We start from the raw sequence: 27,176 nt of genomic DNA, 5'->3' as shown, positions 1-27,176 counted from the left end.
CTACTTAGTTCTTTCAATCTCTCTCCATAGGACTTAGGTCCCCTAATTGTATTTGTGCTCTTCTCTGAACCTGTTCCATTCTCTGTGAAAAGGTGCGCTGTCCAGACGTGGACAGAGTCTTTGAGATGGAATTGTAACAATGCAGAATACATGAAGTTATTATTTCTCATGATTTGGGCATTATACAGTACATCTGCGACCTAAAATTGCATTTGACTTTCTTGTAGCTGCATCACACTGCCACCTCATATTCTACTATATCAGATACTATTCTATGTTTTTCACAAGAATGTTTAGTAAACCAGATATCCCCCATTCTCAACTATTTGATTTTTTCTTTTCTAAGTGAAATAAGATACTCAGTCTGGTGTAGTGGTTAAAGGCACCAGGGTAAAAACCAGGAAAATGTGAGTTCTAGTTCTGCCTTAGACACAAAGCCTCTCTCTCAGCCCTGGGAAGAAGTTGACAAGGACAAACCACGTCTGACAATATTGCCAAGACAACTGCAGGGACTTGACCAAATAGTCTGCAGAAGTTCAGAACTGTCTTGAAGGCACACAAAGTAAAGAATATTGCTTTTGTTTCTATTAAATATCATGACATTTATAATTGTTGTTACCCATTCCACTTGCTAAAATTGGGCTAAAATTCCAAAAATGTCACCCATCAGATTGTTACTTGTGAAATGATTGGGTATTGGAACTGTTAACCAAAGCATGGTAACGCAAGTCATCTTCTCCCAGTTTATATTCTGGAAGGTTGGGAGAATAAAAGACTGATCTGAGAAGTATGGGTAGAAGGATGAGTTTGAGGAAATACAGAGGCCTAGACCGAGGAAAACCTCCATCTGTCTGAGTGGCAAGTTTACAAGTACATATTTTATACTGAAGAAGACAAGAATTGACAGCATCTAGATAAAAATAAGTCTATTATCTATCTATCTATCTATCTATCTTTCTATCTATCTTTCTATCTATCTATCTATCTATCTATCTATCTATCTATCTATCTATCTATCTATCTATCTATCTTTCTATCTATCTATCTATCTATCTATCTATCTATCTATCTATCTATCTATCTATCTATCTATCAATCTATCAAATTTGTATAGCCACCCATCTCACAGAAAAGTAACTCTGGATGGCTTACAACAATCCGATAAAAACAACCCCTATATAATTTGGTTTTTCATTGTGAGCTGCCCAGAATAACCTTCTGGGGGAGATGGGTGGTATATTAATTTAATAAATAAATAAATAAATAAATAAATAAATAAATAAATAGTATAAAAATATAAAAATCAGTATTAAAAGATAAATAAGTCATGAATATTTACAACCCACTTTGAACTTACTTACCGTATTTTTCCGACAATAAGATGCCCCCATGTACAAGACGACCCCCACTTTTCCAGCCCAAAATTAAAAAATCAATATTTTAAAGATAGTGCAGAACATTTTTATTTAGTAATTAGTTAACATTGACCTGATACACTCGGTGGGAGGAGGTCCAAACCGTCTCTCTGCAGCTCTATTTCCAGGCTCTTTTGCTTAACTGATTACATTCAAGCACGAGTGAAACTGCCGATAGCTTGTATGTGCAATCAGCCTTCCTCTAAATGGTTTGTTCAGCATCAGCTGACGTCAGTTACATCAGGCTCGTGATTGGAGGAAGTCTGTTTGGGAGACAAGCTATTTCACTCGTGATTGGAGGCTAGCAATAGGAGGAAGCCTCTCTGCAGAAACTAAGTTTGGCAGTTTTGCAACAGCGATTCTCTGCTAACTTCCTTGAATAAGACGCCCTTCAGTTTTTAGGGTAAGGATTTTAGAAAAAAGTATCATCTTATAGTCGTAAAAATACGGTAATAAAAAATATTTCAATTCTGTGTTTAAACATTAACAAAGTAACTGTGCCGGTCTCTATTTTATTATTTAGTATTAGTATTTTTGTTCCACCAAGTAACGTCGTTTCAGACATTTATAAAGAAATAAAAGAAAAAAACTGAAAGAAGACTGAAAAACTGGAGAATTTCCAAATCAGGAAAGGGTTTGGTGGTGGCAGCAAAGACAGTAGATCTTTTAGAAATATCCCTCAGTTAATGTGATTATGCATTAGTTAGTTAGTTGGTTGGTTGGTTGGTTAAAACCGCATGACAGAGGAGGAATGTAACAGCCTGTCAGGCATTTTTCCAAGGATCTGTCTCTAAAGTTAATTTTCTAAAATGTCCTTTCTTGTGAATACAGCTTTTTCAGTAAGCCTTTAAGAAATCTTAAGACAAACTATATCATTTTCTTAGTGTTGCATCAGCACGCTGTGTGTGTATGTTCATGTGTGTGCGTGTATGTGAGTTTGAGAGACAAAGAGAGAAGGGAACGTAAGTTAGCTGGAAATTACTGTCTTGGAGGGAGCCTTTCAAGACTGCCTACCTGGCTGGCTGGCTGGCTGGCTGGCTGGCTAGCTTGCTTATTTATTTATTTGTTTATTTATTTGTTTATTTTATTGCCTCACAGACATGCTTATTAGTCAATGAAACAAACAAGATTTCATATTTAATGGCACTGAAAATAAGAGTATCACAGGTCATATGCATTTACCAAGATAGAAATGAAGCACTGTAGGGTCTCTGCCATCCAAGTTGGAAATAAGAAAAATCTATAGGTTGTTCTTTACAGTTAATTAAGCATCTACAAGTGTACTTTTTCTCAAGAAAATCAATTCCCATGCCCTATGAAAAGCTGTTCAGCAACCTATTTTTTCTCCCTATGTTGGCAAGGATTGGGAGTGGGGAAAGGAAGGGAAAGAAATGTTCATATAAGCAGTCCATTAAAAAAAGACTCACATTCTTTGGAATGGTTTTCTTGGGTAATAATGAATGAGTCAGTTTAAATACAAATGCTCCTAACTTTCTCGTTTCTGCAAGAATCATTGATTTAATTTCCTAATGACAGAAGAGTTAAGTAATAAGTTTGGGAAAGAAATGCAGGCAACCATGTGAATCCATGTGCCAAATTGATATTTCAGTAGCTCTGATAACTTATTAGGGCAATGACCATGGGACATCATAGACCAGGGTAATAAATCTTCAGATGACTAAGTTCATATTTCTCATTTCAAATCACTTTTGTCTCACCAAGTGTCAGTTTTGTTGCCTTGTTATTTTCTCCCCTTAATAGGATTAAACTAAACTAATGATATTAATATGGCAGGCAAGAAGAAAAATGACCTTTCATGAAACAGGAGTACGTATACGTACCATAAAAGAGAAGCACTCTTTCTGACGAATGAAGACATTCAACATATGGCACTGAGAACATTATTGATGGGGTGCTTCTAACTTGGACATGTAGGAATTTCAGACTAATATAGGGAGTTAGTTTTTGTGCTCTGTTTTGTCAGTGAGCATTCAGTATCCGTCTATAACTAAAAATCATATTATCAGGTTTCCTCCTCCCTGTTTCAAATTATTGGTGAGTATTGGTGGGAGAGGAGAAACTTAATCTCAGTGAGTGTTGTGCAGTAGGAAACAGGTTCTAGTCTCTAGCTATTCCTTAAGTTCAATTCTCAGCCAGCAAAATTAATTTCAGGGGAATGTGGGAGCTATAGTTCAGCAAAATCTGGAGATTCTTCAGTCTAAATATTAACAGTGGAGGCTGAGAAATTGCTAGGGTGTCTCCTGTTCCCTGAGGCAAATACAATTCCTTTAATAGCACTGAAGAACAACTTAGAGAACTGTCTTTATATTAAACATTAATATCATGTCAAAGCTGTATTCTTTATCCTTATACCCATCATCCTTCTTCAATTTTGTGGAGAAATGTTGCTTTTGCTTTTTATTTTTCCAAAGAGAACATTTTGGTGAAATTTTCATGGGTGGGTTTCTTACACTTTTTCAATGGCCAAGATGTGTCTGTGAGTGTCCTGACGCTTCTCAAATGGTCTCCAGCTCCATCCCATATTAAATCTTAGAAGAATCGTCATGAGACTTTTTCAGTTTTAAAGAGGAGACAAGCGAACAACTGTCAAGGGATGGACAGGTACAGTATGTAGTAAAATGAAAAAGAGTATCCACCATCAACATGAAATAATAAGGTAAGCTCAGTATGCAACCCAAAGACATTGTAAATCAGTGTTTCTTAAACTTGGCAACTTTAAGACATGTGGACTTCAAGTCCCAGAATTCTCCAGCCTGTCTTAAAGTTGTCAAGCTTGAGAAACACTGTCCTGCGTGTATGCTAGAAAAATAGGAGCCTCCTTTGGAACCTGGAGGACTGGTTTTGGAATGGTATTACTCAAATCAATAAAGAAAATGTATGGCTTAATCACTTCAATGATTCTATAACTAATTAAATGAGACAGAAAATGTGAAAAGAAATGCTGTGAGGGATAACAGTCTCAACAATCTCAAAGGTCATGCTGAAGAATTGTTGAATAAGATACTCTTCCAACCCACATTCTCAAAAAGAAGGGCAACTCATCCTCTCCAATCGGAAGATTGCTATTGATTATAACAAAACAAAATTACAGCACTGATAAAGTGACTGGGCTTGAATTAGGAATATATTGAACAAATATGGAACTGAATCTTGGTTGCTGAATATGACAAAAACAAAAACTGCAATCAGAATATATGGAAAGTTTAAAAGTGAGTAACACAAATATGTGTTATGTCTTCTTGATTCTTTAATCTGTTTATGAATAAACATAGAAGGAATGTTTGTAGTGCCGTTAAAGGTGCATTGGTTGTAGACATGAATATATGAAGTCCTTGGTGTTCTCTGAGTTTGGTTGTTTGATTGCAGACGTTTCATTACTCAACTCGGTAACATCATCGGTGCTTGTGAGTGTGAGGTTTGCTCTCCGTTTATACACAATAGCTTGTCCTGCCAGTGTTGGGGGTGTGGTTTTCTCCTTGGTAGTTCTTTGATTAGGATATTTTCTGCTTGATTGTTTGTCTGGTGTTAATCCCTGCTTATCTGAGTGTAAACTGCTAGAGAGGCTATGCTCTGGTCTTTTTTTTTCCTTCATTCATTTCCTTCCATGATCATTAGCCATATCATTTTTTGGCCACTTTGTTGAGCTATTTTCCATCCAGCTGTGCAGTTTATTGGAGGTTTGTATCTGACACTGGTGGGCAGGACATGCTGTTGTAGGCATTCATGTAGAAATAATAGTTGTTCCTTGGTGAAGGTTGCCTACATGCAAACTTCTCCCATTTGTTGCTTTCTGAAGCTTTCTGGATGTTCACTTCAGGCTACACAAATTCCAGCACACCATAGATAACCTCGAGGAGCAACTGGAACAAACTATGACCCCAGAACATAGAAAAAAGCTGAAACCACCATCAAGACTACATCCCTAAGACAAGCTGAAAAAAGGAAAACAAACTCCAAACTATAAATGTGGTAGAAGGAAGGGTGAACTATCAAAATAGAAAGGTGGTCACGTTAATCTAAACTAAGTTTACCTATATTTCCTTTTCTCTTTCTTTCCTCATCCCTTAATTTCTTGGTTTAGTATTTCTTATTAGGAATATTTCTTATTCTTCCTGTGGCTGAAGTTTTCATTGTGGATACAATTTTGCCCTTCAGCTCCCGAAAGTAAAAACACACATGTGGGCCCATTTTGTGTGTGCCAGGTCTCTGCCAGCCATGTGCTATTGTACTTCTATCTGTAGTGGGTATGTTAATGTTGTTTTTCTTAGTGATTATCCCACATAGGCAGCAGCGTGCACTTGTTTTTGCACTGCTAGTTTTTATAGCAAAGCTTATTAATCCATGATGTGATGAGGGGTTTTATTTATCAGCTGGCTTTTACAGAGCCTAATGCTAATTTCGGTTAAAAGGGAAAGACTCCTAGTCCACTCCTAGTCCACTCCTAGTCCAGCATCTTAACCTCTATTCCACTGTGGCTCTCACTGTACTGTATGTAATCATATTTCTCTTTAACTTTGGAAGGTTACAAAACAAATGAGTTTGGAAAATTCTCTAAGATATTAAGATTCCAGTTCATTTTGCGCCCTTGATGCTGCTGCTCTGGGGTTGATGTTTTTAGCTTCTGACTTCATTACAGCATATGAGGTGCAATGGGTTGAGTGGTTTACTAAGGTCAGGGAGACAAGAAATTGAATTCCCACTGAGCCAACTCACTTCTTAACCTGGGTTGAGTTAAGTCACCATCAGTGTGGTAAAGCTGAAATTTATGGGAAGGCAATGAATGCTGGTTTGAGTTATTTGGAGAAAATATGGCACACATTTTTAGGCCATGTGGGGCTAAGAGAAAGAAACAGTACTTCACAGAAACAACAATAGAAAAATTAAATATAATCAGTGGACCACTATACAACATGTATGCTTCCAAAAGCTAACATCTAAAATGGTTGTGAAAAGACTATTGCCTGTGGTCAAAAAGGTAAACATGGGCTCCAGGAAAGCGTTGTTTGGGGGAGGGAACCCCATAATTAGGAAGCCACAAATAACATGACCCAATTTTCATAACAAAACTTCCTTTGGTAAGATCATATACAAAATAGCCTCTGAAACTGACAAAAATGTCTGAGGAGGACATTTTGGGATGTTCCTGTAAATACTTCAGCAGCTCCTGGCTGCTTTTTTTTTTTTTTTTTTTTTTTGGTGCCTTCAAGTCACTCTTAACTCCTGGTGACTGCCTGGACAAGTCCCTGCAGTTTTCTTGGCAAGGTTTTCAGAAGTGGTTTGCCGTTGCCTCCTTCCTAGGGCTAAAGAAGAAGGACTGGCCCAAGGTCACCTTGGTGCCTAAGGCAGAATTAGAACTCACAGTCTCCTGGTTTCTAGCCTGATGCCTTAATTACTACACCAAACTGGCTGTTCCTAGCTACTTAGGACTTTAAAAAGATATTGACCTAACCTCAATGACTGCATATGAACCTTTGTGTCTACTTATTTCTTATTGTGAAATCTTTATTATTCAGAACACCACTGTACAACTATATTCTGTACATCATGCATATAGTATTCCACAAAATATCTGTACATAGAAGAAAGAGGGATTCTTGCAGGTGTAATTATCTAATCTAAGTTTTTATTCATTTGTTCTTTGCTTTCTGAACTGGAAATAGTTCTTTGCCTCAACAGAATAATTAAAGGATAGCATCTTTAAGTGATTGCATATAGGTTCTCTGTTGCTTTGAAAATTCCTTTTGTTTCCCACTCCTTGGGCTTTAATGAAGAAGTGATTGCTAGGCTTTCAATAAGTCATCATCACATAAAAAGGAATCTGGGAGGAGAATGCTACTGGATAATATCACAGGATTTCTTTTGCATAGTTCTATCTTTCATCTCGGGTGTTTATTATGATCTCTGTGCAAGGCTATCCTAGCATCTGCAGTAACAGTAGTCAAAGCAAGTCATTTGTTTCATTTCCACGATGCGAGATGGTGTTGAAAGTAGTCAGCTGACAGAGAATGGAGCTGTACACACTGTAAGTGGCTTATTATCTCACAGCAGTTTGTGTTATCCATGAATCACCTGTTTTTGGAACTGAGAAGTCACTTTTCGACATGGTTATACCATTCAATTCTCTTTGGCAACTTGCACCTGTCAAATGTGATTCATCAGTACATATTACAGGATAGTATATTACTAATGTCTTCTTTAAACAGGAATTTAAGTGTAGGTTTGAGGTACGTATGAAACCCATGTGGTATTGATCATCCTTTCTAAGTCTGGCTGAGTTTAAAAGTGCTTCATTGAGATCAAAAAGAAAATTGAGACAATAATGCCTCAATAATTTTCTAAAACTCACAGAAATGGGAGAGAGGTTACCCTCCCTGTGTGCCTAAGACGGAAAGCATCCAAGAGTATGAGAAATCCTACTGATTCAGTTTTGTTTGTTAAAACAGTTTCACAGCAAATAAATTTGGGCCTGATCAGCTATATAATTCATTTATGGCACTGGATAGTTATAGAATGTGCAAGCAATGTGATTGAATGAGTTGGCTAATCTGCACGTGTCACAAAATTGTAATCAAAAAATCAATTACTCATAATCTACTATACATATTGCTGTGGGCATTTCAGCCCTTTGTTTTCTGTTGGTTCAAGGACAAGAGAGAATTTCAGTTTGACTACATGGAATTGCTCAAGATTTTATGAAAATATGTTGAAATTGCTGAGCATGTTTTGCCTTGAGAAAAGAAAGCTGAGGGAGGATATAATAGCATTCTTAAGTACCTGAAAGGCCATCACACAGAAGAAGGCTAGGACCTGTTTTCCATGATTCCCTAGAGAAGAGGAGGTGAGCTCCCCTTAAATTGGATATATTTAAGTAAAACTCAAAGAGTTACCTATTGGATGAAAAATGCCCTTTCTGCATTTGGAATAAAGGGATTAAAGGTTAAACATTAAAGTTTCCTTCAATTCTAAGATTTTAATAAGATTTTATAGAATTGTCCATCAGTTGTAAGGGAAGGGAGGGAAAATCTCACCCCCAAATTTAATGAATCTACATTTTTAGCTTATATTTGTGAGTGGAAAGAAGCCATCTCTAACTCTTCAGAATCCATATCCACTCCCCCACCCCCAGAAACCCAGATAATATTGCAAAGCATGCTCTAGATGCCACATCAGATTCCATCCATGAAGTACCAAGATTATGGCAGCTGGGAGCGATTTCTTCAGCAAAATGTTACACTAACAAGCCCAGATGGTGGATCTTCCAATCCATGTGTCCCTGATAATGACTAGGCAATCTTAAACAAGACCACTAGATGGCAACCTGTTGATGCAACAAGGTAAAGAAGCACAAGCTGTATGTCATTCTTATGCTATGGACTAGGCTCAGATATGACCTCCTATCCTTGCTTGGTCAGATTCACTTTTCATCATTCTCCACCCGCACTCCAGGTGTTGCTTTTGCTGCTTCCTCTCTTGCAGTCCCCCATTTTCTTCATGTCCCAGAGGCCCTCGTTTGATGAATAAAGCCTTACATATGTCAGCCTCACTCCCATACAATCTACATGTACTCTTAGTTTTAAGAGTGGACCCCATTATGGATTTGCTTCATGCCATTTTTTTTCCCCATCTTCCTCTTTTTACCCAAGCATTTTGAGGGGTTTTTTTAAGTTGGGTTTTAATTGTTTTATTACATATGAATATTAGTGAAGATGTATGTGAAGGACAGACTCCCACCTTGTTAAACAAAGCTTAGCGTGAGTCTTCTAAGCAAAGTTTCTCTAAGGCTGTTTTCCCAGCTTTCTTTCCCCATGGCTCAATCTAATAGGTACAGTAGGAGTCAGATGGAAGATACCTGATTAACTCACCCAAGACATTAATTGTTCATTCTCCATTCCTGGCAGTTTCTCTCACTCTTATTCCCTTGAAAATCCCTGTTGGGTAAACCTAGTTTGTTTTCAAGCATTTGTGGAAAGTAAAGACCAGATCCACTGCTAGAATTCCTGAGAATTGCCCTGTAACTATGGTCAAGGATTTATTATTGTTATTGGTTGCACAGTCAGCCAGATGTTTATACTAGATTTGGCATTTTTTTATCCATCTATCGAGTCCTTCCCTAGGACCTGGGATAGGCAGATGTTGTTGTTTGATGGTGTTAAAGGTATCACTGCAGGATGCAAGCTGTTCCAAGTAAAGCTGCCTTTTGCAATTGACTGATGGTGATTTTGTCAGTGCCGATGGTCTTCAAGTGGTACTCCAGATGTTTTGGGATTGCACCCAAGAAGGCTATTACTATTGGTTCTATCTTTGCTTTCTTTTGCCATAGTCATACTACTTCTATTTTCAGGGCTTTGTATCTTGTGAATTTCTCCAGTTCTTTCTCTTCTATTCTGCTGTCTCCAGGTATTGCAATGTCCACTATCCAGACTTTTTTATCTTTCTCATCAACAATTGTTAAGTCTGGGTGTTGTGTGGCAGGTGCTTGTCTGTTTGAATTCTAAAGTCCCAGAGCACTTTAGCTTCTTAATCTTCTATTACTTTGTCTGTTTTGTAGTCCCATCAGTTCTTGCTTGCAGGCAAATGGTATTTCTGGCAGATATTCCAATGCACCACTGTTGCTACTTTGTCAGTCAAGTATTTTTATTATTATTATTATCATTATTATTATTATTATTATTATTATTATTATTATTATGACTACGACTACTACTACTACTACTACTATTGCTACTACTACTACTACTGTTATTATTATTATTACTAGTATTCCACTTCTCAAAATGAATTGGCTTGATTAGTATGTCCTGGATTAATGTGTTGACCAGAAGACAGTCATCACATGGATTTTGTATCTCTATGCATTTAGTTTTGGACCTTTTTCAAAAATCTATTTTAGTGAAAGAGAGAGAGAAAGATAAAGATGTGCCCACATGCACATGTATCAAATGCTCTGTGATAATTAACATTTAGAAATAGTGTATTTTTGTGAGAAAGTACATTGAAAATAACATATGTAATATTTTGTTAAAGTTGTTCATGTAGGTTTTCTTTTCTTCCCTCATTTTTCCCCTTGGGTTAGGGTTACCCTAACCCTAATCCTCAGTAAGGATAGATTTATCTGGGAATAGAGCGAGAGGAATGGATCCATACCAAACCAGCAGAGTACATGAGGGCAGTCAGAATCTGCAAGATGGTGGTCGCAGCATAATGATTGAAGCCCTGCCCCTTTTTAACATGTGTTGATGTACAAGAGAAGCTGGCCTTTGACTGCAATGGTACACTTAGCATCTTGCAGATCTTGACATTCCATTCCATGGACCCCTTGCATCAAGCTGGGCTCTCTCAAGCAACTAATATTAATCCACACATCTATCTAGAATGGTTCATTCCTCTGAACCATACCATGTTAACAGTCATATATTTGTAGTAAAGTTGATTCTAATTGAAAATCTGCAGGTAGTTTTATATTTGTTAAATCTTATTCTGTCCTTACAATAGCCTGCTTTTTTCATTAACCAAAGCCAAGCTGGGATTTACTTATTTATTTATTTTAGAATGGTTTATTGAACAATGCATTGGGGTCTGGTTCACATACCATGCTGAGTCCTAATATGTACATTTACACATCAAATAAGTCAAAAGAAAACAAATTACATTGCAGATTGCAGTGGTGTGCAAACAGGGCAACATCTAAGTTACCAAGTAAGAGCCAATCAAGGTAACTGGTTCTCAGAAGCAGTTTCAGCACTGAAGTTGGTCTTACACCTTTCCTGCTCATATTGACTAAGCTGCCCAGCTGGAGACACCAACAGTTGATATATCTTCATTTTATTTTTAATGTTGCCCCTTTCTGAGATCTTTTCTGCAGAGCAGGTCAGACATTTTTTACAAGAATGTATTTCAGAAGAACAATTTATAAATTCACTGAACTTGTAGGAGGAGAAAAATGAGTCCATAATATACATCTTGAGTAGCCTTGGAATACAGGAAATAAATCATTCTGGTTTTCTTATCAGTAGTTGAGAAGCAGAAGTGTTAAAAATGGGAATGATTGTTATACTAGAGGGTCCTTAGGGTCATAGATAGGAATTTGGATGCAGTGACTAATATTTTCCTCTGGGAACAGAAAGTATTCAAAAGCAAAGATATTTGGAACATGCCCAGGATATATAAAAAGGCTTTTTGCAAAGAGGAGGGTCAGTCCCTGACTGTTTAGCAGATGGAGCAGATGTTACTACTAAACTGATGCTTGTTGTTGTCAGTGGAAGCCTTATGGGGAAATATCTAGATGGATATTGATGTATGAAACTTTGGCAGTCATAGATCTTTGGCTACTTTTGTTTGCAGCATTTCCTTGAGTTCTTGTTAACAAGCTAAGTTGTATTGCTAGAAAGGAAACGAATTAGGTGCCACCAGCAAAGACCTCTTAAAATGACCTGATAGGATTTTTTTTTTTTAACAAAGGATGTTGACCCACCAAGGCAGACTCCACCGTAGCTTCTGAAAAAACAGCATGCAGAATACATTGGTATTTGTTGTCCTTATCTGGAAGAGTTCATACAAAATAGCATTTCTAAATAAAAAATAAAATAAAATACAAGCCACCTGAGTAGCATTTATCTGGGAAAACTGTGTGTTATAAACTAGAAGTATGAACTGTTCAAAACCTCCCTGGCAGATCCCACTTTCAAAGAACTCTTCTCTAAAAAATAATTTTAACTAATTGCCACCAGTCAGGTTGAACACCTGGTCTGTCCAATTGGGGAATTCTTAGGCCATCTATCCAGAACTTCTCCCAGAAGTAGAAAGCAAGTATGTTTCTGCCCAAGTTGCAGAATTCAACAAACCTTGTGGCAATCCTGAAACACGAGGCATTTTTGAAGGGTTTCTTGGTAAAAATATAGTGAAAACAAGGGAAGTTCTCAATCACACACAACATTCCAAATAAAATAGCTAGAATCAGCCTAACTAAATTTGTCATTTATTATCTCTGAGGCCTTGGGTTTGAGCACCACTGACTGAAGACAAGATGGCTGGAGAGTGATTTTTAGGGGCTAATGCCTGAATGTTTGTAGATAGGATCTTCCCTTTTTTCTTCTCCTTCTCCTTTCCCCTTCCCTTTCCTCTTCTTAAGGCATACCATATTTCTCCTATTGTTTTCTCCTGAGCACTTATCATAAATTTTAAATAATGTAGGGAATATGTGAAATCCAACCTGTGTTAGAAAAAGAAATTTGAGTTCCCTCAGCACTCTTCTCCCTTCTCAGTCACCTAAGTGATGAGATTTAAGTCCATTCCTCTACTCAAACAGGACACAATTCGTAAAGTCTGCAATACCTTTATTAAGAGTCTGGTCAAGCATTTAAAGAACACATTTGATAATGTTTCCTTCGGAAAGACCCCAAGCACACCCACAAGTAAGCTTTTGTAGTCATTTATACACAAACAGTTGTAGGTGGTACAATTGCATTGGCTAATTCATGAATTTTTCCATATTTGGTCATTTTCTAGCTAATCTAGAAATGCTCTGCTTATAGTTAATTTTGCACATGCATAACGAAGTATCTGTAATGCTATCTGAAGGTACAGTGGCTAACAATAGAAATTTCCAGGTGTCTACAGCTTTCATGCTAGGAAAGCCAGTGATTTTCTAATACCGAGACCTTTTCCTGGAAGAGAAGAATTTGTGTTAACAAGCCCCTTTTGTTACCATATGCGACATTTAAGCTCCTCTATTCTTTTGTGGTCATCCTGGTTTCTTACTTCAGAACAGTTATTTTAACCACATCCTTGCACATGCTAGCTACTGGTCAAGCCCAGTTAGATCATGACAGCTGCCTTGCTCCTTTATTCCATGCATCCCTTATAGCGCTTTGGTGAGACTTTGCTCAATAAAAAACAGGACTCCATCTCTGATGTCCTGGGTTTACTTAACAAATCAAATTATCAGGAGCTAAACTAACAGACTTAATGAGTCCTAGTGGAATTATAAAGGATTGGAGATGTGATACAGCACAATCAAAATGCATATTGGATTGCCTCCATATTGAGTGTATGCCTTTGTGAGGATGCATACTCTGAAACTGGAAATATGTACGAGATAACCTGTGTATATTAAAAGTCAGGTTAATGGCCTTATACAGAGCATACATTGCTGGGCCAGGTTTGAAATGTTTGTGACCCTCCCTTGTTCATTTTGCACAACTTCTGAACAATTTGCAGATGTAGACGTACTTGCTGTCAGCATGACTGGAAGCTTTATTTTTTTCCTCATATTCTTCATTCCTTATAAGCAGTGTCTTTGAATATACAGAGCATTCCCACATATACTTTTTCCAAGTAAAACTGGTACAGGGAACCAAGCCAGCAGAGATAATCATGGTCTTGCCCATATGTATATTTCTTCTACCCACCAGTAATGACTGTATAGATATTAGGAGAAGAATTGTACCTAGCCCTTCTGCTAAGTTTTCTTTTTCTGAATGTGGATTATTTTTTACAGGGAGAAGTATTTCATCATTTGAGTCTTTCTGAGGCAATAGAGATCTCTGATCTTTAAAATTCACTTTAAAGAGATGCAATCCATTTTCAGGTATATTCAGAGTGATCCTGGCTGATCCATTGGCTTTCGGTAGAAGCTACAATGAAATTGTATTTTTCATAATATCATTCAGCAAGCAATACAAATTATGGAATTTGGCTCAGTGGTCTCGTTTATATGATGATATCCTAATGTGTGATATCATTTGCCCTCTTCATCCACCTGTAGATATCCATGAACTGATCTTCCAGTCGCTTAAACCAGATAGCCAGCAATAGCCATAATCACAACTCATTTATGCAACAAAGGAATAGCAGATATTTCTCCAGGGACTCCATCTGGCCTTGAGATACCTAGTTCCAGATCTTATTGGTCTGACTTATGATTTATTGTCCTGATTCTTTTTTAATGGGTAGTGATATTGACACTCTTTTATTGCTATTCTGCCTGTTATAAATCCAGCTTCACCTACCTTACAGCCATTTTCACTGATTCATCCAGAATTTGTGTTGCTCCACTTAACTCTCAAGTTTAAAATAGCCTGGCAGTTTTGCATTGTCTGCTTAGAAGTTTAGCAGCTCCATTTCTGATTTGCATTTCATCACAACTTAATGGATGAACAGCAATGCGTTGGTGAATTAAGGCTTGCAAGATTAGGGAGTTTGTTCACCAGATTTCAAATCTCTGGTGAACAGCTTGCTGCAGCTCTACAAATCATGCTGTCAAAACAAATTGCACAGTTAAAATATACCTTTACAAGTATGCTTGCAAGTAGGTAATATAAAGGTAATTGAAAAACCCAGACTGTGTACAAAGATTTGGTAGGTGAGGAAGTTACAAAGTAAGAAGGGGTGAAATGAAAAAAACCTGAACAAAATAAAAATCTAAATAATTATAAATGTAGGAATGTATTTTTAATTCATCGCAAGCTGCAGCTGCAAAGCCTAACAAAGGAAGAGAGTTGTAATCACCTAATGCAAACTTTCAGAACCAAATGCAAAGAAAACTTATATGAACTTCTAGTCACAGCAAATTTGCAATATGTGCATTGTGTGATTTGCATTAACCTTAGCAAGCTTGTATTCAATGCCTTTATTGCTCTCCAGCGGAAATGTTGTAATTATAGCAGGGGAAAACCAGTGGCCGAGAGGCAACATTAATTGTGTAAGAAAAACATTTGTTAATCAAACATATCATTCAGGGAGAGAGAATGGGGCAGAGTAGGGATAATTCTGCTTCAGGAGACCAATGAAATCTCACTCCATGTGAAGTTATATAACAATTAGAACCATTGCCATGGTCCATGTATTCCTCTTCAAAAATGCATCAGTGTTGACTGCCTGGACTTATTTGCACTAAACACTGAACACCCACTACTGACTCTGAAGGAGAGAATAATTTCATGGGCTGCAGTTCAAAAGGGAGATTTAAAGGTCCAGAACTAAACAGGGAAACAATTGAAACATTCAGGAGAAAAAGTCACTTCTTTATTCCTTTCCCCCCTCTAAGTCTGTTTTTAGACCTAGAGATAAAAACATATTATTATTATTGTTGTTGCTGTTGCTGTTGCTGTTGCTGTTGCTGTTGTTGTTGTTGTTGTTGTTATTATTATTATTATTATTATTACCACTCCTCCTCCTCTTACACATTTTATAACACAGATCCTACATCTCATACATGATCAAATCAGACAACTCTATATAAAAAGAGTGTCATATAATAAAACCGCTCCTATGTTTTGTTTTCTTAGCAGGGTGGGGTGAACATTTTTTGTAGTTTTTTTTACCCCTTTTCCTCTTGTTTCAAAATTGACAAATATTACATTTTTTTTTTTCCAGAAACAGGTTGGAACAACTTGAAGCTTGCTCTGTTGATCTTTCCAAACTATCTGCATTTGCACTTAAATAAAGGAGGAGGATCTGTTTGCATGGAGGAACATTAAATCATAGGCATCATCATATGAAATGGTAGAACACAGATGCAAGTTTTCCACTTTTATTGAAAAGACCAGCTTTTCCTTTGCCTTTCTTCTGTTATGATTAGCACACCAGGATTGCCACTAGACACTGACATTTTACAGAACTAATGTGGTAGCCCTAGAAGGTGGAAGAAATTGGATATTATTTCCCAATCTTGTTTTATCCTCAGCTGAAGTCAAAATTTTGAGTAATTTCTATCACCTGTTCAGGGTGAGCAAACTTTTCAAATTCTAGGGCCACACTGGTTGCTGGTTGCTGACTCTTGCATCAAGGGCCACACATTATTTACACACATTAATTCTCCTTCCCTCCTGACAGTAGTGTTGAGCAGATCAGCGGGAAGAAAGAGGCAAGAACAAGATTTTGTTTTCCTCCCAAGTATCCCTGCACAGATCAATGGTTTCAACTACCACTAGCAGCATGAAACTAGCAATCTTGAGCAAGGTCATTGTTTTAGCCTTTCTCCTAGTAATCTGTCAATATCTGTCAAAAAAGCAGTCATGGCTAGGACGGCCTTTACACAGCTTCATGTTGTACGCCAGTTGCACCTGTTGCTAGATCAGAGGGCTCTGCTCACAGTCACTCATGCCCTAGTCACCTCCCAATTGGATTACTGTAATGTGCCGTACATGGGGCTGCCCTTGAAGAATATCTGGAAGCTTCAGTTCATGCAAAATGCAGTGGCGCGGGCAGTTATGTGTGCTTCTAAAACTGCACATGTTACACCTCTGTTCCATAAGCTGCATTGCTTGCCAGTCTGCTTTTGGGCCCAATTCAAGATGCTGTTTTTGACCTTTAAAGCCCTTCAAGGTATGGGTCTGGGTTATTTGAGGGACCACCTTTCCCCAATTATATCTGCCCTTCCCATCAGATCTGGCAGAAGAGGCATGCTGAGGGTCCCATCTGTTAGGGAACTGCACTTGGCGGGTCCCAGAAGCCTTCTCTGCTGTGGAGCCTACCTTATGGAACATTCCCCCACCCCCAAGTGAGGTTAGTTCCATCTCTCCAGACCTGGCTGTGTCATTAGGCCTGGGGCTCCTAGGGGACTGGTGAGATCTTGAGGTGGCTCCATTATTGCTGTTAACATCTAATCTCTTGTATGCCTTATGATTTTTTAAATGTTTTAATAAAGACTGCTTTTTTATAGGTTTATCATTTTATATCTTCGTTGCACGCTGCCCAGAGTCACTTTTTGTGATATGGGCAGCCATATACATTTGATATATAAACAGATAGATAGGTAGGTAGGTAGGTAGGTAGGTAAATAAATAATGCTAGCCTTCCTACTGGCTTTATCAGCAGAAAAGCAACAGACTGGTGTGTAATGTGGGTGAGGATTATGACTGTTCCAAACAATATAAAAAATGTAGCGGTAGACTTTTGTGATCTTCAGATTAGAATTACTGAACTATTCCTTACTGCTGGAATGCAGTAAAGGAGATGGTGAAGATATGTGTACATTCCTTCATTAAGGAAGCATATGAACGAAGTCTTAGACTGCATATGTGCAAATGATGGTATAGTTTGTGCTCTTGCTTAGAACCTGTGCTATATTTTAAAACCTGTATGAGGACACATTTTATTCCTCATTAGAAATCAACTCCGTTGAATTAATGTAATTTTCTCATGACCTTTTATCCCCAGGATTCCTAATCAACTGTCTCAGCTGATTAATCTTCCTCTGTATACTATAAATTACTCTTCAAACCTTCTTCTTAAAAATTCTGTGTAATTCTTAATTAGTTGTAAAGCATTTGAGATTTTGACTTTTTTTTTTTTAATTCCCCAAACTGGAGACCAGATTTAGCTGAATACAAATGATATCAGTCCTGTGATTCCTTAGTATAAAAAATATTCTGATTATTTTTTAATTTTAGATAATATACTGTATTAATCCTCTGAACCTGAAGATGACATATTGATGATTTATTTTTTCTCATAGGAAAATATAAGTTGAAACTGAAAACTTCTGCCCAACCAATTCAGATTGTGATAGTAACTTGACTCTTCACAAAGAATAAAGTTAAGTCTGCTGCAAGCATTTCCTAAAGACCAAATCAATGAATACATTTAGCATAATAGTCAATACGAAGATGTGAGAGTTCCAGTGATATTTCTATTATTAGATATGAAAATCTCCCTGAGCTCTCAGTTTTGGAATCCTTCATTGTAGTTTCTGGTAATCCTCCTCTCTGTTGTTCCTACGTAATCTTCTCCAGTAGATTAAGAAAGCTTTTCCAAAGAAGCTGTAAATGCAGAGCTGTGTTCTCATAAAAATTCTAGAAAGGTATTCAAATGTTGGCTTAGCATGATGAACAATATATCTGGTGTATCTGACAAAGACCCATTGGTATGAATATTTCTTCTTAATATAGCATGTGGATGATTTTGGGTGAATGTTTTCTTGGGCACATACGAAAAAAAAAAAAAGTAGAAGAGAAGAGAAAAGGAAAGAAAAGAAAAGAAAAGAAAAAAGAAAAGGGAAAGAATCTACTATAGATATTTATGCCCGTAGACTGCATTTCACCTTAAGTGTTCTGTGCATGTGGGAGTGAGCATATGAGCACAAGGAGATATCCCATGTTTCAACTTAATAGTTGGCTGGATTGGGCTGAAGACCCATCTAGCCAAGCATCCTTTCTCTCATAATGACTATCAGAATGCTCTACGAAGCCCGCAAAGAGGACATGGTGAATTAATTCTTTTCTCACTGTTATTGAAAAGCACACTTTTGTGACCCTGAGGACAACATGTATCTCCTAATATGCAGCCTGTTCATACAAGTAATGGATTAACTGAGCTTCTGTCCTTCAAAGGAGAATAACTTGGACATTCTAGCAACTGCTGAAAAAAAACAAAGGAACAACTTCACTGATGTCTTCCTCCTCCTCCTCTTCCTGTTGTTTACTTGAAAAAGATTTCACCGTATCTCTCCTGAGTCCCTCTGATAGCCCCTGTAAAAAGCAATGTACTATTTGTATGACTGTACTATTAGATGTTCTTTTCTGTGGGAAAGGACTGGTTTTGAGCCCTGGCTTACAAAGCAAGAAGAGGAGTAGGGTATTTAAGCAAAAGGTAGAAGTTGTAAAAGGTGAGGAAAAATATAACTAAGGGTAGTAATGAGACTGTTCTGATCATTAGAGTATTAGAAGGATGTTAATAGTAATTCTCTTGGACGTGTGATGGTGGCCTTATTAAAACAGAATCTGTGCAGAGAAGGTTCTTCTATGATTGCAGAGAAGACGTGAAGGTTCAACAGAACTTGCTTAATAAAAAGACCTAAGGGATCCAAAGGGACAGGTTAAATGTGTATAGAAGACATAGAAGATGGGCTGACATATGCAGTCTTGCCTTAATAAATAAATTAGCCCTAATGTGCTCTTCAGATCACTGGAAGAGGGCTAGTGAGTTACAGAAACAATCATGTTCACATCCTTATTCATATTTGGAAATGCATCTGACAAAAGCATTGATGCTCCTCATACTTTAAGATTTGTCTTTTTAATTTCAGTTTTAAATAAAGGACACTGGAGATTGTGCTCTCTAAATTAATTTCCTTCTAAACGAAATGACATTTCCTATCTTACTTTTGATCACAGTGTCAAAGGAAATGATCCTTAGAAAAATCTAATGATTGACATTAGCAAGTCTTTTTTTTTTTTTTTTTTGCCTCCCAAAGCAAGCTTTGGTATGTAGTATTCATATTAAAAAATATTATGCTTCACTTGGCTCCTTTGATAATCTAAAACTAGATGCACGTTATTCCCTCCCTGGAAAATATGTACGAGATCTATTAGTGAAAAGAAGTAAAGAATCTTCCACATTCAAGAAAAAACATTTCAGATAAGCTGTGTAGGATTTTTATTAAACGGAAGTCAACGCATAACCCAAGCTAGAGTTATCCACTTCCTTTTAAAAAGTATCTTGCACTGGAACAGGATTATCTGAAACTAATTTTGTAGGCACTTCTGCCTTCTTTCATAGAGCCATGACACCACCAGCATGTGCACAATCAGTTGCTTGTCATGGTGTCCATAGAATATTGGTAAGCTGAACAATGGTTGTATATCCAGCCCAGCAACTGGTTTCATTAATTGCACGGCTGCCCTGCTGAGAACCTTTCTAAGGCTGAATTGTCTATAGCACATTGATCTGGTTATCTGAGTGTTTCATATCACATGAATGTAACAAGCATCCCACAGAATTAACCTAAGGGGCAGACTAATAAATACATTCTTTCTGATTTCCACATGTTCTTGCACATGGATTTTCTACAACAGTAAGTCTGTAAGCAGGACTGAGACAGTATTATTTTTTTCCCAGCTCCAACATCTAAGGTTTGAAGCTCCACTAATTTTGAGCATGAGATTCCATTTATTTCTCAGGGCGTGAAAACTGTCATAACTCATTAACATCAGGCATGTATCTGCAGCACCTGTTTTGCAGGTCCCAGATCTCTCCAGAGTGGGCAAGGCCAAACACCTTTCATTTGAGGGGAAGTTACAAAGGTTTTCAAGGAGTAAAGCAGGTGTTAAGCCTTGCAAAAACTTAAGCCCTATATTACACCCCTAAAAAATCTCAAATCCACCCCCAAGTTTGGCTGATGGAACTTAGGTTTTTGAGTGCAACCCTCAACATACCATGTGTGATACCACATTCATACTATCAGAAGTTGCTTGCTCAAAGTTTCTATGGACAGAATCACTGATGCCATCCAGGCAAGATTTAAGGACACCAATTTTGGGTCCCCCACAGTAGAATGAGTTAGAGGTTTCAACAATGCAACAGAACTGTCCTACTGCAGATGGAAACAAATAATGCAAATTGCCATCTAAAAAAAAAGAAAGCTCTTCTTCAACGATTAAATGAAATCTAAAATCTTTTGGACTTCTGCTTTGCACACACCAGCTTCCTGAACTTCTGTACCTATTGACCAGTAGGGGCAACAGATGTAGAAATAGTTTATAGAGGATTCTGCATTTATGGCTGACTTTTAGCAAGACCTTTAAGATGTGGTTCTCTCACCAGGCTTGGGAATCCAGATGTGTGGCAGATCCCATGCAGTAGTTTTCTTAATTTGTTGTTGGTGGTTGTTTTATCTTGGCTGCTGATTATATTTGTGCTGTTTTTATATTGTTTTGCATAGTTTTGCAAAAGTTTTGCAAAAGCATAGTTGCTAGCTGTCCAGAGTCATGAATTTGAGATGGGGAGCTATATAAATTGAAATAATAAAACAGAACAAAATAAAATAAAATACATCTATTTTTCTTGTTTAAATTGCCTCCTGTTAGAATGATAGTCCCAAACTTTCATCACTTCCCTCCTTTCTCACTTCAGTCCTTTCCTCTTATGCAATTCAGGTCTCACCAGACTGATTCTTTCTCCATAATGGAAGAGACCAGGCTTTTAGCTGTAGACAAACTTAGGTAACTCAGACTTTCCTATCAGTATATTATTTCTTAAATAAAACTTACCTATTTTAGTGTTTCTCTCTATGTGCTTTCTTTCCACTGAGCAACACTAACAGCTAACTATCATCTAACTGAATAATTGGAATGGGCATGTTCTTTAGGGGTGTGTTTAATTCCCTGTCCAAACCACTGACTATCATAACTTTTCATTCCAGTGATTTCCATAAGTTCATATAGGTTGTATGAAAAATTGCTCAGCTTGGTTTTGATGGAGGGTTTGCCTTTTTATGTTTTGACCACTATGAAGAGGGAAGGCTACGAGTCACAGCAATGAAAAACAAATGCATGCTTCCCAAAACAGCTGGACTAAGGTTAAAAATAAGCCACTATTCCACCAATGCATTATTCTTGATTTTTTAAAAAAATTCAAATGGTTGGAAATGTTCAGTTGCGCTGGTACAGCACAGTTGCACAACATCTCACACCCTACTGCTTACAAGGTGCAGTGACATCTAGATAAAACGGTAGGACTTTCCCCTATTCTCTTTTTATGTCTTACTTGGCCTGAACTTTTTTTGTGACATTGTGTATCTCAGGATGCTTCCTTCCTTTTTTTGTTGCAGGCACACTGGGTCTCTTGACTCTTACCTGAAGAGAATGTAGAGGCTAGACATTCACCTATCCAGAGGCATCTTCAGAATCCAGTGGGTTTGTCAGAATGATGAAACAGGCGTTGCAAACTTACAACACAACCTTCAACCTTTACATGTTGGCATAACAGCTTGACAAGAGGGCAGGGCTTGTGTCATGTTCTTGCAACATTCCTTTTATCGTGTGCCCCCCTTGACCACCAGATGGATGCCCAATGCCCGTCTTCTTGTATTTCTTATAATAAACTGTATTTCTGTTAAAGTTTCAAGAAACTGCTTCACAAATCCTTAGTTTAGATACCCACTATCCAGAAACACTGAAATTGCTTCCTCCCATGGTAAACACATGCAAGGCTTGATTGGAAAATAGGTTGGCTGGTGTTACAGAATCTATCACAGACATTTCTCAAACATGAATGGAAACTGGGCTAAATTTTAGCCGTCACTAAATTTCAGGAGTCACTAAGGAAGTTTTCTCAACCTTTGCCATTTTAAGATGTGTGGATTTCAACTCTCAGGATTCTCCAGCCAACATGCTGCACTAAGGAAACACAACAGAGTCCTGGAACCACAGCCATTCACTCACAGGATTTCAGCTTTTTCCTTTCTTTCTATTTAATTTGCAGCTTCAGCAGGCTATTCACAGCCTTAAAACTCTTTTTATATGATTCTCTCATTCGAGTTTGACAACATTTGCTAATAACATAGCCTCCTGTGCTCATTAAAAGGAAAAGAGAGGAGGAAAAAAAATGTAAACCACACAAGGGTAATGCATGTAACCTTAAATATTCCATTACGCTGTGCCTATTTCAAAAGGCAAGAACCCATTAGCTGTCCAGTTAACAGCTGTCTTTGAAAAGGAGAAAAATGACAGTCATCAGGTCTAAAAAAAGTCCCCAAGGGTTTCTCCTTTCAGTGTTCCCAAGAAGAGAACTGCAATAGTGAAATAGTGAAAATGAGTAGTTTGGGTCCCTGGTGAAAAGTATCCAAAGAGAAAGTGTTGTGTGGATACAAAAGAAAAATGCCCATCCAAATTTTAAGTGTCTGAAAGATGTATAAAATGAGAGGCTTACAAGAATAGGGCTAATGTTCTGTGCCATTGATAGCTCTTAGAATCTTAAAGTAAATCCTTTCAATAAAGAGCTTTTCAGTTACATCAAAAGGTAGAAGAACCTCAGGCTTTGTTTCTGCTTCTTTTATGGCTTCCTGAAATCTAAATGTTGCGGAAGGAAGGAAGGAAGGAAGGAAGGAAGGAAGGAAGGAAGGAAGGAAGGAAGGAAGGAAGGAAACATATTTCTCTCTGGAGATTCCCTCAGCACTATAGTATGTTATATTATGATGATGGATTGTGATTTATTGTATAGTAAACAAACCTCCCCAAGTGCAACTATGTTACTTCAAAGGTTAAATAGCATTCCAGGTGGGCCTGGGTAGAATATTTACAGTGGAGAAGGAAAAGGAAACCCGCTGTGCTTTCCATTGGTATCAAGTGTGAGCCAGCCCTAAGGCTTCAAGGCCACAGTTTAAGGAGTCTGTTCTCACATGCTGGATCACAAAGCACAGATGTGAATTCGTATTCTGAAGCATGCTTGATACTCCTACAGCCCACAAATTGCTATCGCTATTGAAAAAAAAAAAGTATGAATTTATTACATTCAGATTTTTAATTTATTAGGGCACTCTTGGCTAAAATTAGAATTATGGTGTTTGACATTTATTTTGCATATACATTTAATATTGACAGAAGAAGGGAATTCAGGAATGCTGAATTGTGTTTTATATCTGCTTTGCAAGATAATTTATTAACAGCATTTTGAGATTCCATCTTTTTGTTTATTTCAGGTCATGGAATGAATAAGAACCAGACAGCAGAACCCGAAGGATGGAGAAATGACAGTGTCACTCAAATGGTTTTTATCAAATGAAACACTGACAGTATCTAGAGGAAAAGAGGTTTGCAAGTACAATTGTCACAACAATTTCAACCCGGGTGACTTTTACTTGACTGCAGCCATCTACAGATTCCCTTATGTTTTATTTGGGGGGAAAAAAAATCTTTTTGACATGGTTGACATATTATGGATATTATGTCCTCTGGGTTTCCTCCACATGCTCAAAAATCAAGAACTGTCCTCAGCATGAAACTTTAATGCTTGGCTCAGTTATTCATGACCTTACTAGTCTGTCCTGATTAGGTGGAAGATTAATTGCCCTTTGATTCTTTTTTGGAGACATCTCTGAATGTGTAATAAACACACTAATATCAATGAGTGGCTCACCATGCAGAATACTTATGTTACATTTAGATAAAAATGTCAACCCTATCATTTTAGCTATTTAGTTACTTAGCTTTGTGAATGAAAATACTGTATTTATAAAACATATATTTACAAAATATTGGATTTGATTCAAAGAGATGAACCAAATGTTCCTCAGATACATCCATTCTCCCAATCCACATTCTCTTATAAATCATGAATGGCCATTTCACCCCTGGAAATCAAAACTCTTTTTAACACATCTCTAAGTTAGTAAGGATATGTATGTATGTATATGACCACAAGCGTGGTGTAGTGGTAAAGTGGTGGGCAAGGAGTGAAAAGATCCAGTTCTTCCTTAGGCATGGAAGCCAGATGGGTGACTTTGGACCAGTCATTCTCTCTCAGCCCTAGAGTGGGAAGTTGAAAAATATCTACCAACTCATACTGGACCAGCTTGGTAGATTTTGGTCCATTACTTTCAATGAAGAGAACTTCTTCTGCATTGAACTGATTTGGAATAATAAGAGCAAGAATAACAACAACAGCTCATAGTGAAGTGGACATGGAATGCTGAAAGTCAGCAAACAATTGAAAAAGAAAGAAAAAGAAAGAAAGAAAGAAAGAAAGAAAGAAAGAAAGAAAGAAAGAAAGAAAGAAAGAAAAGAGAGAGAGAGAGAGAGAGAGAAAGAAAGAAAGAAAGAAAGAAAGAAAGAAAGAAAGAAAGAAAGAAAGAAAGAAAGAAAGAAAGAGAAAAGCTCTGTCTGAACATGCTAAGGGTAGCCAAGAAGAAATTCTAAATGATCTAGGTGTACTAAAAGCAATGAAAGCAAGGATGTCTATAAAAATAAGCAGCTGATGATGATAAGGCAAAGCTGGCAAAAGAAGTCATTACATGGTCAGTACTGTACATTATCAACATTTAAGAAATGTTGAATGGTTAAATGGCTAAAAAAAAGGTACATTTACAAAGGAAATGGAAGGGTTCATTTTAGTGGTTCAAGAACAGTTGCTACACAGAAACGTAATGAAAGCTAAAGTCGAAAAAGCTCAGCATGACAGTAAACACCAGATATGGAAGTAATAGGAAGACACTGTTGAATACCAGGCAGGTAGTATAAGATGACTGCACAAAGGAATGTTCAGAAAGGTACAATAGCGGCCACCTCGATTCATTGGAATCTTAGTAAGGCCAGTTTTGCCCAGATGCTCTGTATCTTTGACCATTTAGAGGTCTACCAGAATCTTTTTAAAATGTTCAGAAGAATCTGATTTAGACTCCCAAAGTAGTTCTTCAAGTTCCATGAATTTGGCAAACAGTTTTGAGATGTGAGCGTATCTAAAAGGTAACACTACCTCATCATCTATATAGCTTCTCAAACAGAGTATTGGTAAGAAGTAATAGATGGTGAGGTAGTGCTACCTTTTAGATCATAAAGTAATAAGCTTTGTTGTAAGAACTAGGCAAGTACAGTGGAAAACAAGCAGACCCTGTAGCTAAGCAGGACAAATGCTAAGAGAAACAACCACAACAGGAGATCAGAGACACTGCAGCTCACTGGTGAGATGTAAGGCAAGATATTCACACCCACCCTGGCAACTCATTATTTAAAAAGGTGGAAGAACACCACACTTCAGCCACGAACATGTCTTAGAAAGTTGTTACTCCTTTTTAAAACGTATTCTGTTTTAAGCTGGTAGAAACGTTTGAAGGAGAATTTTGCTGACCAGCTATATGGTTCTGTAACAAGTTTTGTCCTCAGTGTTAAATTATGGAAGGAGCAGCAGTCCCCGACTCTTTTGGTTCCACCTGGACGATTGCATGATGGGCGAAGGCGCTTCCTCTGGATCTTCTGCCTCATTGTGCAAAGGTTGGGGAATAAGGGTGGGGATAGGCACTGTGGGAAGGCTGAATGCATGTGTCTCTTTCCTCTCCCGAGTAAAAATGTAAATAGTCCTTGACTCAAATGCAGTCAGCTGATCTTTGGACAGCACTGCACATGAAATTATGACACAAAAACACAAATATTACTGACATAGAATTCTCCCCAACAGCATAACTGGATTTCTCAATGCTAACCAGTTTGACAATCATGTAATTAGTGCCTTCTGTATATTGTGATAGATTCCTTATATATAAAAAGAAAGAAATGTTTTGTTTTTAATCCTCAATTATCCCGACAAGGGCTCTGTTGATTCCAGAATATATGGAATGTCCAGTGAGAAAAGGAAACTGGGGTTGAGGGTAAGGTAGAGTAGGATAAAGGCAGTGGCTTATGGTTTATAACAAAGATTTACATTTTTAGACCTCAGAACTATTTCCCTAACTCTTTGGCGTGCCTACTAATGCTTTGAAACATTGCTACCCAATTGCCATTTTTAATGTGACAAAAGGGAAGACTTATTAAATACAAGGCTAGAGGGTAATCATATTAACAGTATTCAAATTTAATTAATTTTAAATATAGGTTAAAATTAAGCTACCTTTCCAGGCCACACCTGTTTCTTTTCAGAGAACAGATGCCATGCCATTTAAAAAATCCTAGTGTAATCAAACTAGCAGAATGTGTGTAAACACAACCCTACACTATACGGGGGTAGTACAGAATGAAGAAAAAGAATTTGGGAAAACAGCTTTTTTATCTTTGTCCCAGTCTTTAAAAACACTACCCTCAACACACACATTATCACATTCACAAACAGAATGAACCAAAATTAATTTTGCTAATGCTAAACGATACAACCAAGGCAATTATCCTTTTTAAAAAATAGTTTTCATTAAAAGATTTTGCATATATAGTAAGAAGTACACTCAGAGAAAAAGATATAGTAAATGTGAAAGAAAGGAAGGAAGGAAGGGAGGAAGGAAGGAAGGAAGGAAGGAAGGAAGGAAGGAAGGAAGGAAGG

General features: G+C 37.4%; 1 long non-coding RNA gene across 1 annotated transcript; it reads left to right on the top strand.

Annotated features, from left to right (window-relative positions):
* The first annotated feature begins 1,665 nt into the window (after positions 1-1,665).
* LOC103052137 (uncharacterized) lies at positions 1,666-27,176 on the top strand. The gene is made up of 5 exons (XR_456394.3): positions 1,666-1,818; positions 21,311-21,376; positions 21,985-22,065; positions 23,854-25,615; positions 25,683-27,176. It is a non-coding gene; the product is annotated as an uncharacterized LOC103052137 (long non-coding RNA).

This window comes from Python bivittatus, unplaced genomic scaffold (genome assembly GCF_059951505.1).
Source record: "Python bivittatus isolate LINGU-HERP-01145 unplaced genomic scaffold, Pbiv_v1 ctg000330_np1212, whole genome shotgun sequence".
NCBI lineage: Eukaryota > Metazoa > Chordata > Lepidosauria > Squamata > Pythonidae > Python > Python bivittatus.
The sequence above is the reverse complement of the archived record's forward strand: the minus strand, read 5'-3'. Positions and strand labels throughout refer to the sequence as shown.